General features: G+C 40.1%; 1 non-coding gene across 1 annotated transcript; it reads left to right on the forward strand.

Moving 5' to 3' along the window:
* The first annotated feature begins 8393 nt into the window (after positions 1-8393).
* Positions 8394-8499, forward strand: LOC122054459. The gene has a single exon (XR_006132767.1). It is a non-coding gene; the product is annotated as a small nucleolar RNA R71 (small nucleolar RNA).
* The last annotated feature ends 7516 nt before the right edge of the window (positions 8500-16015 follow it).

Here is a 16015-nt window from a genome sequence, read left to right on the forward strand (position 1 = left end):
CGTGTAAAGAATATATACGAATAAAGCAAGTGAATATGCGTTAAAACATGCATAAACGATCATAATATCTACGCACATCAAGTACATCAGTGGACGAGAAGGAAGCGTGCGACGTTTCAGAGGGATGAGAAGCTGGAGCGGAAGGTTGCTTGAGAAGGCTAGAAAATGGGTTTGGGTGAGCCCTATTCTCGATAGACGAAATCACCCAAGTGAGCGGAGCTGGAGTGGAAGACCCGGACAAAAAGTCAACATGGAGTTAACTATGGTCCGGGCGCCCGGAGCTATTCTAGGCGCTCGGAGTCTAGGAGCTCTAAATAGTTTGGTCTAGCTGGGGGAGCCTTAGTGAGGTGCTGTTACGCTCCGCAAGTGTATGGAAATGCCGCAAGTAATATAAAAGATTATCGTATCCACAGGGACTGGAATAAGCACTAGAAATGTCTCAATGCGAATTAGCTAAACGACTATCCAATTGTTTCAAATGCAAAGTGAAGGTAAACAAATCTAATATTAAAGATCAACAAACAAGAGTTTAGTATTTTGGGTTATGATAAAGGGAGATTCTAGGAGTTTCGGTTTCTTTGTAAGATTTTTTGAATGTAAATGGTTCACTAATTCTTATCCCTTAATTGTCAAACACTTGTAGAAAGTTGCCGGTTCTCTCTTGCAATAGATAACCGGCTAAGGACTGAGAAATGTATCTAAATATGATCAATTAGACGTGAACCTACGTTTTCCTTACACAGAAGCGCACCTATTACTATGCCTTCCTCGGATATCAACATAGAAGCTCACAACTTATTCATCTATCAAGATATAAGAAACTAATCACAAGATCCATCCTACTCTCTTGAATATTCCTATTTCCTCTTCAAGATTATCTCTCAAACGTCCTTACACGGGCTTGCACCTGTCACGTGGATCCCTCGGATGATCGAGTGAGAGTTTATCTTTACAAAGTCCACAAGGAATCTAAACAATCAATCAAGAATGAGAATTAAGCACAAATCAACATTAATCATTCAAGATCTAATTGATACAAGCAAGACAATGTCATTAAATCAAGAAAATGGCAAATCCATAAGAGATTACATCAATCCATCATACAAATACTCCCTTAATCCTAGAATACAAGATCTACTCCATGAATCGAGGAAGAATACCCGAAGAAATAAAGATTACAAGCATTTCTTAAATCCCCAATCCAAGAAACCAAGAAAAGGGGGAAAGAGAAAACTTATCTACGAAGAAGCCTCGTCTTCGGATCCAATCCTCGCTCCGGAGTCGAAATCGTCAAGAACTCCCCTCGTATCGCCCAGAAATCCTCCCAAGAACGGGAGGAAACCACCAAATCTTGCCTTCTCCCAAAGGGGGAGAGATCCCCTTTCAATTCATGAAGGAGGGTTTAAATAGAGGAGGAAATCGGGCGCCACACGGCCCCATGACACGGCCGTGTGAGATTCACACGGCCATGTCCAGTTCCTTCTTTGCCAAAGCTGCACGGCCGTGTGACTCACACGGCCTAGCTCTCTTCTCTTTAAAGCAACCAAGCACGGCCGTGTAGATCGACACGGCCAGGACTCTTCTGTTCTCTGGAAATGCTACACGGCCGTGTGGTGCACACGGCCACCACCTGCTTGGCCTCTGGAAACCTCACACAGCCGTGTAGATCTACACGACCATGTAAGGCATCTGCTCTAATTTTTTCAAATCAAGACACGACCGTGTGAGATTCACACGGCCATGCCCTCTTCCCTTCCTGTTAAAACTACACGGCCGTGTGTGGTACACGGCCTGATGCTCTCTCTCTTCAATTCCTTCCAAGCTTGCTCGAGGACGCATAGTCTTCACCAATTCTGACTCCTGTGTACAGAAAATGCACAAAAAGCAGATCTCCGAACCAAAAGAGTAAATATGCTAAAAGGAAAGCTGGAAGTATAAAAATGCATAGATCAAGCATGCTGAAAGTATGTAAATGTGCGTAAAAACATGCATAAAAGAGTATATAATCTACGCACATCACACCCCCAGACTTAAACTTTTGCTTGTCCTCAAGCAAATTGCTGCAGTCTAAATTCATATGTTCTACAACACATTCATAAAACCTAGTGCACTTTCCTAACTCTATCAAAAAGTTTCATTAACAAGCGTGATCATTGAAACAAGTAAAGTATGGTTCAAGCATAAGAATCTTGTGCACAGTGTAAAAGTAACTCAACACCCTTCAAGTTTCAATCCATGTCCTAGTCAAGTCGTCATCAAATTTGAATTCCTAATGTTTCCAGTGAAAGACAAGTAACCAGTGATAGACACTTACGCACCATTCACTTGGTTCATATTTCTCAACTAACCCAAGGTCTCAAAGGTGTGCTCAATCTCAAGGGAAGCTAAGCAGTCATTTCCCCAGTAACCTAACTCGGTCTCAAAGGGGTGACCTGCTAGATTCCACTCATGACAACTGTTTTTTATATCTTTTTTTTTTAATTTTTTTTTTAAGTGTTTGCATTGTGCAAAACTTATTCACAAATGTACTTTTAGCACACATGTTGGGATATTTTGATTTATCCAAATGAGCTTTAATGATTTGAGCCTCATCCAGTAACCAAAATGAAAGTTGAGAAATCACCATGGAAACCAAGTACTAAGCAAACAAGATGAATCATGACTATTTCAATGACATCAACTATTCAAGCATCAAGCACAAGTGTAGTGAAGATAAAATCCTTAAGGTTGAACCAAAACTAAAACTCATCACCATAAGATTCTTAGCTTATTAATGCTTCCCAAGATAGAAAAAAGAACTACACAAAGTTTACTACTAGCATCATTCGAACATCATGAATCAAGACAATAATCGTGCTAACATTTCACTTGAATCCAAGAAAGCATATAAGTGAAGATTTGATGTTCTCAATTTTTTTTTTTTTGCCATGATTATTTCAAAAACAAGCAAAATAAAGCAACAAGCAATGAAAATAAGAACCAACATGAAAAACTAACAAAAACTAAAAACTGAAAACCAAACTAAACAGTACATGACACCCCCCAGACTTAAACTTTTCATCGTCCCGATGAAATCAATATGGTGGAGGAGGTGCAGGTGGACGAGGGAAAGGAGGTCTACGACGTGGTTGGCCAATAGGAAAACTAGGAAAACCTGGAATTTCACCCAAGGATCTATGATACGCATATAAAGCATCTACTTGTTGGCTAGTAAGCATCATGCTCTGTGTAAAATCTCTCATCCTAGCCTGATCAGTATCATAATTCTGCACAAACTCAGCCACTTGACCTTGAAAATTCCTCATAAACTGAAAATGATTTTGTACCTCCCTAAACTGATCATTAGATAAAGAGAAGCGCCCCTCCAACATTTTTCATTGGGCATCTTGCTTCTCATGAAGTGATTCTAGAGATGTACGAAAATCTGAAAAATCAAACCTAGAAGATCCCGTGCCATATGCAAAAGAATGCCTAGCAGGCTCCATAAAACTAGAAGGCTGCGGGTGTCCAGATGACGAGGGCTCATGATGTGGCTCAGTGTCTCCAGGTATAGAAGGGTTTGTTGGTGCAATATCCCTCAGGTCAAGGTTGACCTGGGTAACCAAGCTGAGTCTTGGTTTGGGTTTAGATGTTTGACAATAAGATATTGGTAAGAAGAGTCAAGTAGGTCAAGGTTGACCGGATACTTGACTGGGAAGTCCTAACTGGGATGTTAGGCAAAATGAAAGACCTAGTGAGTGAAGCTAGGCAGATGGAAATCCTGGTGAGTGAAGCCAAGTGAAAGTCCTAGTGAGTGAAGCTAGGCAGATGGAAAACCCTAGTGAGTGAAGCTAGGTGAAAGTCCTGGTGAGTGAAGCCAGGCAAGGGAAAATCCAGATGGATCAAGGATGATCGGACATCTGGTGCTGGGAAGTCCAAGTAGGTCAAAGGATTGACCGGATACTTGGCACAGAGAAAAGTCCAAGTGGGTCAAAGGGATTGACCGGACACTTGGTAAGGGAGTCCTAGCAGGTCAAGGGAGTGACTAGATGCTAGGCATGACATACCAACAGGTCAAGGTTGACCGGATGTTGGTTTGGGAGGTTTGGGACTTGGTTTTGGACAAAAATCAAGTGCTGGATCGATCAGTGGATCGATCCAGGCTCTGGATCGATCAGTGGATCGATCCAGACCTGTCCCAGCGAACAGAGAGCCTCTGGATCGATCCACGGATCGATCCAGAGGTGCCAATCGATCAGTGGATCGATTGGGACGCGGCTGCTTCGCGCGATAAGCGCTGGATCGATCCGTGGATCGATCCAGGCGTTTTCCCAGAGCATAGAGGCGCTCTGAATCGATCCATGGATCGATCCAAAGCCTCCCCGATCGATTGGGAACATTCGAATCGATCGGGATCCGACCGTTGGCGTCGTTTATAGCTGCAGGCGTGCAATGGCTGCATCATCGCTTCTCCGATTCACTCCAGATTTCTCGCCAGCTCCTCCACAGCACTCACAAAGCTCAGATCGCCAGTTCTTGAAGGATCTTGGAAGTTTTCCAAGTCAAGAGGCGGATCAAAGCCAAGAAGAGAAGCTAGGGTTAGGGTTTATACTCATTGTAAGCTTGTAAGCTTGTATTTCTTGTATCCTTTCCCTCTCTTCTTGTATTGAGTCTTGTAGGGCTTCTCCGCCCTTGGTAGTTACCATAAAGGAGAGTTTTATTTAGTGGAGGGTGTGTGTGTTGGTGTGGATCCTTGGATTAGTCACCTCTTGTGAGGTGGATACCAAGTAAAACCAACCGTGTTAGCGTTGTGTGTTTGTTTCTGTATTTTCCGCTGCACATCTTTGAAGGAACAAGCAACGCCGAGCAACGAGCGAATGCGACGAGCTATTCACCCCCCCCCCTCTAGCTACTTTTGGTCCTAACAGGGTTATCCTCAAAATCTAACTCAGAAATTACCCAATTAGCCGGGTTACGAATAGTAGTTCGTTCAGGAAAAGGAAGGGGTAAAGGAGAACCACTCCTCCTAGGAAACGCGAAACCATTCTCATCCCGAACGATCATTTTCATAGCAAGACATGCACCAATGTCAATCATGTCATTACCATGAATTATTTCCAACCCATCAACATCAAGATTTAAATTATAAGCTATTCGGGTAATCAAACCACCAAAAACAATTGATCCCGATGATGCCCTAGCAGATCTTAATAAGGTTTGAACAAGATGAAAACCAGAATCAAATTCAACCTTATAAAGCATAGCCCATAAAGCATAAAGCTCTATCTTTTTAACCACCCCATCACTCTCTCCCCTACCAAAAATAGTTTTACTCATGACTCTATGTAGATACCTAAAGATGGGGTTTTGCATATGGGAGGTCTTAGCTCTTGAAGGCTCATAAGGTTGATCTAACCCAGTTATTGCATTCCAAAAATGATTCCAATTAAACCTTGGATCAAACCTACGAGGGCTACCGGTGGTTAATCCAAAACAAGAATTAAAGTCACGAAATGCCCATAGAAATTCTTGATTCATTAGTCTAAATGAGATTTTTCCAAAATAATCATCTTCATTAGTAAAATGGACATCCAATGAACTTAAAAATTCCAAAACAAGATGAGGATATGTAGGCAAATGTGTGTACATAATATCACTCCAATCCAAAAACCCAATCATCAAATCTACATCTTCCCTAATTCCAAGCATATCAAGAATAGTTGGGTCTATATATCTAGTACACACTATCTTTCTATTGACAAGAATTGCAAATCTAGTTACTTGATCATCATTTCTAAACACAATATTGAATTCATTGTCATTACCTTCGTTGCGTGAAGTCCTTTTGCCTTTGCCCTTCACTGGTTGTTTTCCTTTGTCCCTTGATGGCTCCTTCTCTTTGTCTCCACTGGATCCACCACCTCCTTTGCGAAGTTTCTTCAAAATGTTGGACATCTTGATGAGTTTAGTTAGGGGAAGAATTATCTAGGGTTGGAAAAATGGAACTCAAAGAACAAAACTTCAAAGAGCAAAGATCTTAGGTTAGGAGAACAAAAAGTCCAAGTCTTAGAGAGGAGGAGAATCCGGATCTAAGAGATCTTGAGAGATTAGAGAGGAGTTTTTAAGAGATTGGGAGAGAAAGAGATGTTTTGGAGAGTTGGGGGTGTGCGGAACACGGCCAAGATCTGGCCGTGTAAGGTAGAAAGAAGACTTTAATAACTCTCCTACACGGGCCGTGCAGATCCACATGGCCTCCCCCTCTTCCTTCTCTGGATTCTTCGCACGACCGTGTCTGGGACACGACCTCTCCATCTTTCTTCTCGGGATTCTTTACACGGCCGTGTTTGAGACACGGCCTAGACCTTTTTCTCCTCCGGAGATCCTACACGGCCGTGTCTGGATGACACGACCCAAGCACTTCCCTTCTCTGCAACCTTTGCCTGGCCGTGTATAGCACACGGCCGGGCTCTGTTTTGCACCTAACCTGAAAACAAAATCAAAAGAATGCATCAAACTAAAAGAAATTAAAATACAAATCAAAACTAACTAAAAGAACCCTTGGGTTGCCTCCCAAGAAGCGCTTGTTTAAGGTCTTTAGCTCGACCAAACTTGATCATTCACTTCTTTTCCTCGCCCTTGGAGGACAGATATACTTTTCATTTTTGTTGGGAGATCTTCTCCCAACATCTTCCACCACATTGTCTCCTTCGTTTGGTGGCCTTCCATGAGGATGGAAATTCCATTCCTCAAGTTTATAAATGCTTGTCCTGCTACAAGCATTTAAAAGAGACGAGACATGGTTAGAGATATTAGAAAAATCATATTCCAATCTTTCCTTACCAATTACCAAAGAAAGCTTATGATTTTTGACATCAATTATAGTTCCAGCTGTAGCAAGGAAAGGTCTTCCTAATATGATAGGAATCCTGAGGTCCTCTTCCATGTCCAACACGACAAAATCTGTGGGAATAACATTCCCATCCACCTCTACTGGCACATATTCTATAATACCCAAAGGGTACCTGCAGGAATGATCGACAAGTTGAAGTGCCATAGTAGTAAGTTTAATGTTTTTGAGACCTAATTTATTACAAATTGAATAGGGAATGAGGCTAACACTTGCCCCCAAATCACAAAAAGCTTTTTCAAAAAAATCTTTTCCTATGTTGCAAGGAATATAAAAGCTCCCTGGGTCCTTTAGTTTTGGGGAAGTGTTCTTCTCCAAAATAGCACTACATTCCTCACTAAGCGCAATGGTCTCAACCTCTCCTCTTCTTCTCTTGTTTGACATGAGATCCTTCAGGAATTTGGCAAATCTAGGCATTTGAAGAATAACATCAATAAGAGGTACCTCTACACAAATTTCCTTAACTTTTTCTAAAAACTTGCCAAATTCTTCATCTTTCTTGAGCATTGTAAGTCTCTGAGGAAAAGGGACAGCTTTGCTCTGATGGTTCAGTGGAAGAGTCTCTTCAACCTCAATGGTACTCTCCTCATTAGCTTGAATCTGATTTGGTATAAGAGGAGAGAGCTCTTCTTCTTTTTGTATCCCTTTTGGAGCAGTCACTTGGGAGTCTCCCAAGGTCCGTCCGATCCTAAGCTCAATTCTATTGCAATGCTCCATAGGATTCACATCAGGTTTTCCTGGAAGTTGTCCTGGTGCTCTGGATGATGAGGAAGCTAGTTGGGCAATTTGACTATCCTGGATCTTTTGATGCTTTTCAGAATTATCCATTCTCTGAATGAGCTTTGCTAAATCTTGCTTCATTTCATTCTGACTTGAGATAATTTCTTCAAGCATCTTTTCAATATTTGACTTTGGTAAGCCTTGAAAAGATAGATGTTGAAAATTTTATTGCCCAGCTTGAAAATTTGGTCTTGCCCCCATAGATGGTCCTTGATCTTGATTATTTCTGTAAGAAAAATTGGGATGGCTCTTCCATCCAGGGTTATAAGTATTTGAGTATGGGTTGTTCTGCCTTTGATTGTAACTCATGATTCCATCACATTGTTCCAGTTGATTGATTTGTGCAGTGATAGCTCCCAATGGACATGAGTCATTTGAGTGCTCTGAACTCCCACATACTTCACAAGATGTACTAATAGCATTGACCATATTAGCACTAGTCCCCATATTCTCAAATTTCTTTGTAAGAGCGTCCAATTTTGTAGACAAAAGAGTGACTGCATCTACATCAAACTTCCCTGATGCTTTAATTGTTGGGTTTACAGAAGAATAGCCACCACTTCTTTCATTTACCCATTGATGATGATTTTGTGCTACACTGTCAATAATTTCTTCAGCTTCATCTAAACTTTTATTCATAAGTGCCCCTCCAGCAGCTGAATCAAGGGACACTTTGGTATGATAGTTGATACCATTATAAAAAGTGTGCAACACTAACCATCTTTCCAACCCATGATGTGGGCATTGTCTGAGCATACTATTATATCTATCCCATGCTTCAAAAAGAGATTCTGAGTCAGTTTGCTTGAAGCTTGCAATTAAATTCCTCATATGAGCTGTTTTGCTTGGTGGATAGAATTTATCAAGAAACTGTTGCTCACACTGCTCCCAAGTGGTGATGCTATTAGGGGCCAAAGAATTCAGCCATTGCTTTGCCCTATCTCTTAAAGAAAACCCAAATAATAATAATCTAACTCTGAAGGAACTCCATTCATTTTCATGGTACCACATATTTCATAAAAGACCTCTAAGTGTTGATTGGGGTCTTCATGAGGTCCTCCACCAAATTGGTTCTGCTGCACCATAGATATAATTGCGGGTTTGATCTCAAAGTTATTAGCTTCCACTGAAGGTCTTGAAATACTAGATCGAAAACCTCTTGCATAAGGTGCTGCATAATCCTTGAGTGGTCTATTCGCCATGTTCAAATGTTCCTGTTCTTCAATTTGCCTTTGCAGAATTCTTCTTTTATGGAAAGTTCTGTCAATCTCAGGGTCAAAAGGAAAGAATTCCCCTGCAAAGTTAGATCTTCGCATACATAAGAACAAGATAGCAAATGACAATTCAACAGAAAAAGAAAAATAAAAGAATCAAAAATGCAGAATCGAATTTGTACAAAAAGAATTAACAAGAAGTAAAAGTTATACAAGGAAGTAAAAACAGAAATCTAATGATTAGTTACAACTATGCAATATGAAAGGAAAACAAATGTTATGTTTAGTCTAACTCAATTGATAATTCCTAATGTTATAGCGCAGTCCCCGGCAACGGCGCCAACAACTTGTTACGCTCCGCAAGTGTACGGAAATGTTGCAAGTAATATAAAAGATTATCGTATCCACAGGGACTGGAATAAGCACTAGAAATGTCTCAATGCGAATTAGCTAAACGACTATCCAATTATTTCAAATGCAAAGTGAAGGTAAACAAATCTAATATTAAGGATCAACAAACAAGAGTTTAGTGTTTTGGGTTATGATAAAGGGAGATTCTAGGAGTTTCGGTTTCTTTGTAAGATTTCTTGAATGTAAATGGTTCACCAATTCTTATCCCTCAATTGCCAAACACTTGTAGAAAGTTGCCGGTTCTCTCTTGCAATAGATAACCGGCTAAGGACTGAGAAATGTATCTAAATATGATCAATTAGACGTGAACCTACGTTGTCCTTACACAGAAGCGCACCTATTACTATGCCTTCCTCGGATATAAACATAGAAGCTAACAACTTATTATTCTATCAAGATACAAGAAACTAATCACAAGATCCATCCTACTCTCTTGAATATTCCTATTTCCTCTTCAAGATTATCTCTCAAACGTCCTTACACGGGCTTGCACCTATCACGTGGATCCCTCGGATGATCGAGTGAGAGTTTATCTTTACAAAGTCCACAAGGAATCCAAACAATCAATCAAGAATGAGAATTAAGCACAAATCAACATTAATCATTCAAGATCTAATTGATACAAGCAAGACAATGTCATTGAAACAAGAAAATGGCAAATCCATAAGAGATTACATCAATCCATCATACAAATACTCCCTTAATCCTAGAATACAAGATCTACTCCATGAATCAAGGAAGAATACCCGAAGAAATAAAGATTACAAGCATTTCTTAAATCCCCAATCCAAGAAACCAAGAAAAGGGGGAAAGAGAAAACTTATCTACGAAGAAGCCTCGTCTTCGGATCCAATCCTCGCTCCGGAGTCGAAATCGTCAAGAACTCCCCTCGTATCGCCCAGAAATCCTCCCAAGAACGGGAGGAAACCACCAAATCTTGCCTTCTCCCAAAGGGGGAGAGATCCCCTTTCAATTCATGAAGGAGGGTTTAAATAGAGGAGGAAATCGGGCCCCATGACACGGCCATGTCCAGTTCCTTCTCTGCCAAAGCTGCACGGCCGTGTGACTCACACGGCCTAGCTCTCTTCTCTTTAAAGCAACCAAGCACGACCGTGTAGATCGACACGGCCAGGACTCTTCTGTTCTCTGGAAATGCTACACGGCCGTGTGGTGCACACGGCCACCACCTGCTTGGCCTCTGGAAACCTCACACGGCCGTGTAGATCTACACGACCATGTAAGGCATCTGCTCTAATTTCTTCAAATCAAGACACGACCATGTGAGATTCACACAGCCATGTCCTCTTCCCTTCCTGTTAAAACTACACGGCCGTGTGTGGTACACGGCCTGATGCTCTCTCCCTTCAATTCCTTCCAAGCTTGCCCGAGGACGCATAGTCTTCACCAATTTCGACTCCTGTGTACAGAAAATGCACAAAAAATAGATCTCCGAACCAAAAGAGTAAATATGCTAAAAGGAAAGCTGGAAGTATAAAAATGCATAGATCAAGCATGCTCAAAGTATGTAAATGTGCATAAAAACATGCATAAAAGAGTATATAATCTACGCACATCAGGTGCCGCTGTGCAAAGGTGGTCCGGGCGCTCGGAATTGTTCCAGGCACCCGGACCAGATAAAATATTATCTTTTGGCCGTTGTATAGTCGTTGCATAGTCATTGCGACATGGATAAAGTTTTATTCACATCCAGGCACCCGGAGCTCTTCTAGGCACCCAGACCGTGCTACGTCAGCAATGGTCAAATGACCAGTGGGCTACAAATAGAGTCATGGTCTTCTCCTTTAAGAACAACACACTTTGTACTTAAAGTTCTATTCAGTTCTTCATTTCTGCATGTCACTTTCATGTATGAGGCTTCTCCGCCTCCAACGTTTTATTCAAGAAGGGGATTTTTATATTGAGTTTACTTTTCTTGTATTAGCAATCCTCTGATTGTCAACCAAGTAAATTGTTCCTTGTCTCTTACTTATTTTTCTTTCATTTTGTTTAATTAAGTGTGTAATTGCATTGAGCCCAATCGAGTTGAGAAAGGTATTTGTTTAAGATTGTGCAGGGTAATTTACCCCCCTCTTGCCAGCCGAAAGGGACCTATAAGTGATATCAAAGCACAATCGCTTTCGAAGGACTAACTGCCGACCGAAGCATAGAAGACGATGGTAAGACCAAGTATCTATCCGTCTAAGTTCGAGGGGGGGTTCATGTTTTGGAAGCGACGAATGGAGGTAGTCTTTAAGACATATTTTAATATTTTATTAATAATGAAATATGATTTTGAATCACCAAAGAACACAAATGGAGAAGAACTCGAAGACACCTTTGGACAAAAAAATAGCGCGACGAGTTTATGGCAAACGATAAGGCTAAATTTTATCTTATAAGCGTACTATCGGTTGAGGAACTCAATAGAATCAGAAACTACAAGAGTGCAAAAGAACTTTGGAAAAAGTTCTTCAAGCTCTATGAAGAACCAATAGAAGCTGAATCCATCTCCTCGATGGACACTGAGTCATCATCATATGAATCCGAGACCGAGTAAATTGCAGAAACAATACTTATAGCTGAATACCTACCTAAATACAAAGAAAGCTCATCTGAGATAAGCATCTATAAAGGGGGAGAATTTTCGAAAGAAAGTAGTGACGAAGGGGGAGCATCGGACAATGAAATAATAACGGTAAGTAAGGTACATTCCTGATCCACTGAAGAACTATTATAGTTCTATTGGATCGAAAGCGCTAGATGGGGGGGGGGGGTGAATAGCGCTCGTGGCTTTCACTTTTCGTTTCGGAAATCTTACGAGTAACGCAACAAAAATAAATAAAAGACAGACACATAAAAGACTCCAAGATTTACTTGGTACGAAGCCTATGACGACTCCTACTCCAAGGCCCACGATCGTTGATCACTTTCGGTGGGAAACAACTATAAGTTCGTAAATCTTTACAAACAGGTGAGTATAAATATAAGCTTAAAAGAAAAGTTATACCGACAAACTACAAAAGATGAAAGTGATTACTGATTGTCGGAGCAGCAGAGTGTAGTCAAAGGTTTCGGAGCAGCACACCAGATTACAAGTTCTTCTGTTCGAGTTGATTTGAAGCTGAACCCCGAGGCTCCCTTTTATAGCTCTGCAAAAATTGATCCAGATCCCCAAGGCTCGGGACCATGTTTGACCCGAGGCGGATCGGTCGACCGATCACCGATTCGGTCGACCGATCAGATGACCTCCACCTCATCTGATCCGCTCGCTCTGCCTCGATCTGGTCAACTTTTATCCAAGGTTCAGTCGACTGATAACCAGGTTCAGTCGACCGAACAGCTGCTCTGACTCAGTCCACCCGTGTAACAACCCGAATTTCCTCATTTAGAGTTCTAATTGTGATTTAAAAATATTTGAAAATGCTATAGAAATATTCTAGAGATTTTTAGAGTATTTTTATGCAATTTTTGGAGGTCATTTGGTATTTTTACTAAACGAAAGAAGTTTCGAAAAAAAAAATGTCCAAGCCGAGATTCGAACCCACGACCTCTGACCCCAGAAAAGCCTTAAGCGAATTTGGCTGACCAAGTGTTTCGCAGGTATTTCGTGAAAGAGTAAGGCGCAAAATATTCTTAAGCAATAGTTGATAACAGAAATAACCTAAGTTATAAAAAGGGAATCATTTTCTCTCCCAGAACCCTAACTCCTTTTCCTCTCCTCTCTCGCGACGGCGCCAACTCCTCTCGGGCGAAAACGACCAAGGAACTAGCATCTTCCCGGTGGCCGACCAAGGGGGATTCCGTGAGCTCTTCTCTGATTAGAGGCCCTCCCGTCGAAGAGAACACGCGGACACAGAGGAAGCGTCGAGATTTGGATCTCACCTGAAACCCTAGAACCTTCCTTCCTCGGTTGTAAGTTCAGGAACAGTAAGTAAGTTGCTCTCACCTGCAGTAAGAGTAGTTCCGAGATTGTTTCCTTTTCCTTACTGTTGCAAAGATTATGTGGCCATGGAACCCTAGTATTCAGTTTTATAGCCTTGGTATTTCAGCTTAAATCTTGTTGTGTGACTCAAGCATGAGATTTTAGGCCTTTATGTGCAATTCGGATCTTTCTTTTATGCTGTGAAAGGACACGAGTAGTTTTTCTTTGAGTTTTTGGATTGTGCTATTAAGATTATGAATTTATGCTTGCTGCCGAGAACCCCAAAGAAAGGAAGAGGATGTTTGGTATATGTTAAGTATGCGGTTTGTTTCCTGCAAGCTTGTATTGGAAATTCAGATTTGGTTTCATAGGTTGATATGGGAGTATAGATTTTATTACTGGATTTAATTCAACTCACTACTAGTTGAATTGCCTTAAGTTTTTCGGATTCATTAACTATCTACCATATACTTGGTTTCATAGATTGATTCGGATTCATTGACAGATTTGGTTGTGTATGCCTTGATCATAGTTGTTTTGCTCTTCCATGTCATATGAAAGTACTGGATTGATTTAGAAGGTCTGCTCGCTTCGTTGTAGTTCTATTTCAAGCCTAGATGTTGTTGCTACTCCATGTCGTGTGAAGTTGCTGGATTTTCGTTAGCAAATTTGAGTTGATTTTAAAGCTGAGTTGAAATTCAAACCAGATTGGAGTTGTTGATTCGATTTTCTTTGATGGGCTTGAAACTCTAGACAGAATTAGGTGAGTTGAGATTTGATTTCTATGTTGGGTTTGGTTCTTCAAGATAACTTTAAACTTCTAGAGAGATTTGGGTTCACATACCATGAACAAATAGTTTTAGTTTTAGTTCTTAAAGTATGCAATTTTACATCCTGCAGATTTAGTTTTGGTGGAATTTATAGTGCAGATTTTAATTAAGCTTATAGTACAGAATTTTGATTAAGCTCGTATGCAGAATTTTGATTAAGTTTGTAGGCAGATTTGATTAAGCTAGTAAGCAGATTTGATTAAGCTTATAGTGCAGAATTTTGATTAAGCTTGTATGCAGAATTTTGATTAAGTTTGTAGGCAGATTTGATTAAGCTAGTTAGCAGATTTGATTAAGTTTATAGTGTAGAATTTTGATTAAGCTTGTATGCAGAATTTTGATTAAGTTTGTAGGCAGATTTGATTAAGCTTATATGCAGATTTAGTTTTAATGCAGTTTTAATAAGCATTTCAGTACAGTTTTATTAAGCATTTCCATGCAATTCTGTTAAGCATTTCAGTGCAGAGTTAATAAGCATTTTAGTGTAGTTTTGTATGAGACATCTTTTTAATAGATGTATTAACAAGTATAAGAAAGATAAAGAAAAGAAAGAAAAAGGCCAAGGCCTTAAGTAGATCCCAAGTCAAGACTTTAGGGATTTTGGCATACAAGGTGCTTGTTAAAATGTCAAGACATTTAAAAAAGAAGTAAATAAGATATTTTACTTTGAAGAGGCTAGTATCCGACTTCTGAGGTTGTCGTTAAACAAATCCAGGTGACCAATTACGAGGTCTTGACCCTGCTAAGATCGAGTTCTTTACCCTCGTAGAACCGGTGGCTCGCTACCCCAGTCTCTATTAGGGAGCGCGCTTTGGTACTACGCCTGGGCCCAAGAGAAGTTGATTATTATTTTGAAGTATTAAAGTATAAGTTTTTAAACAAGTGAAATACGATTCAGAAAGTGTTTAAAATTCAGCAAGTTTTAGTTTCCCTTATGCTAGCATGTTATTCTAATTAGCTTTACATGTTTAGCATTCCAGTATGCATTGTTCTTTTTCTATTAAATGAGCATGTGTACTATTTTCTTTAGAGCTTTCAGTTCTTGGATTTCAGTATATTTACATGCATATTCGAGTTTTTGTGAGATAGATAGCGCTTACTATGTAATTTTTCTTATAGATTGCATTTCCTCTTACTGCAGATACAGGAAAGGAAAAGCTATAGCAAAGGAAGGCGACAAGGAGGTGTTCGATGATGTGTGTAATGCTAGGACTATGGGAGAGACTTGGACATTATTAAGTTTTCGTGTTTTAGTGATTAAGAAACATTTGAAATTGTACTTTAAGTTCCATGTCATTTGAGATTGTTCTTGTTTTAGATTGCATGCTAAGATGAATCCAGTTTAGTAAGTACGTACTTTTGGTGTTTGCATGGAGTTATAGTTTTATATGTTTCTGTTATTTTGAGTTATATGTCCATGTTCATTTTTAGAGTATTGTATTGTATTTTAGTCCTGTTGAACTGCATATACTCTGTCGAAATTTTAAGTTTTCTGGAAAAAAAAATTAAGTACAGATTGTTATATTAGTTAAGTAAGAATTTATAGTAGTTATGTAACGGACACCTTTAGAGAGTAGTGAGAATGGTGGTCATTACAGTTGGTATCAGAGCAGTTCCTATTCTCCAGCATCACACATCAGCACCAACCTTGCCGTCTTCAAGTAAGAAAGTATTTAAGTTTTCTTTTATGCTTTTCCTTATTATTTGCAGTATAGAGTATTTGCTTAGATATGCTTAAGAAAGATGAAAGTTCTTGTTTTCTTTTGTTTACATATGTATATATGTCTAGAAAGCGTAGGGATGATTTTAAGTTTTTCTCTACATAACTAGATGTCAAGAAGAGGACGTCCCCGTACCGCTCGTACTGAGGACCGAGCTCAGGAGAACGAAGAGTCCAGAACAACTAAACCAAATCTCTCTGAAGTTGTTGCTAAACTTCAGAGACAAGTGGCGGAGCAGCAACAAGTGATCG

This window comes from Zingiber officinale, chromosome 3A, assembly GCF_018446385.1.
Source record: "Zingiber officinale cultivar Zhangliang chromosome 3A, Zo_v1.1, whole genome shotgun sequence".
Taxonomy (NCBI): domain Eukaryota; kingdom Viridiplantae; phylum Streptophyta; class Magnoliopsida; order Zingiberales; family Zingiberaceae; genus Zingiber; species Zingiber officinale.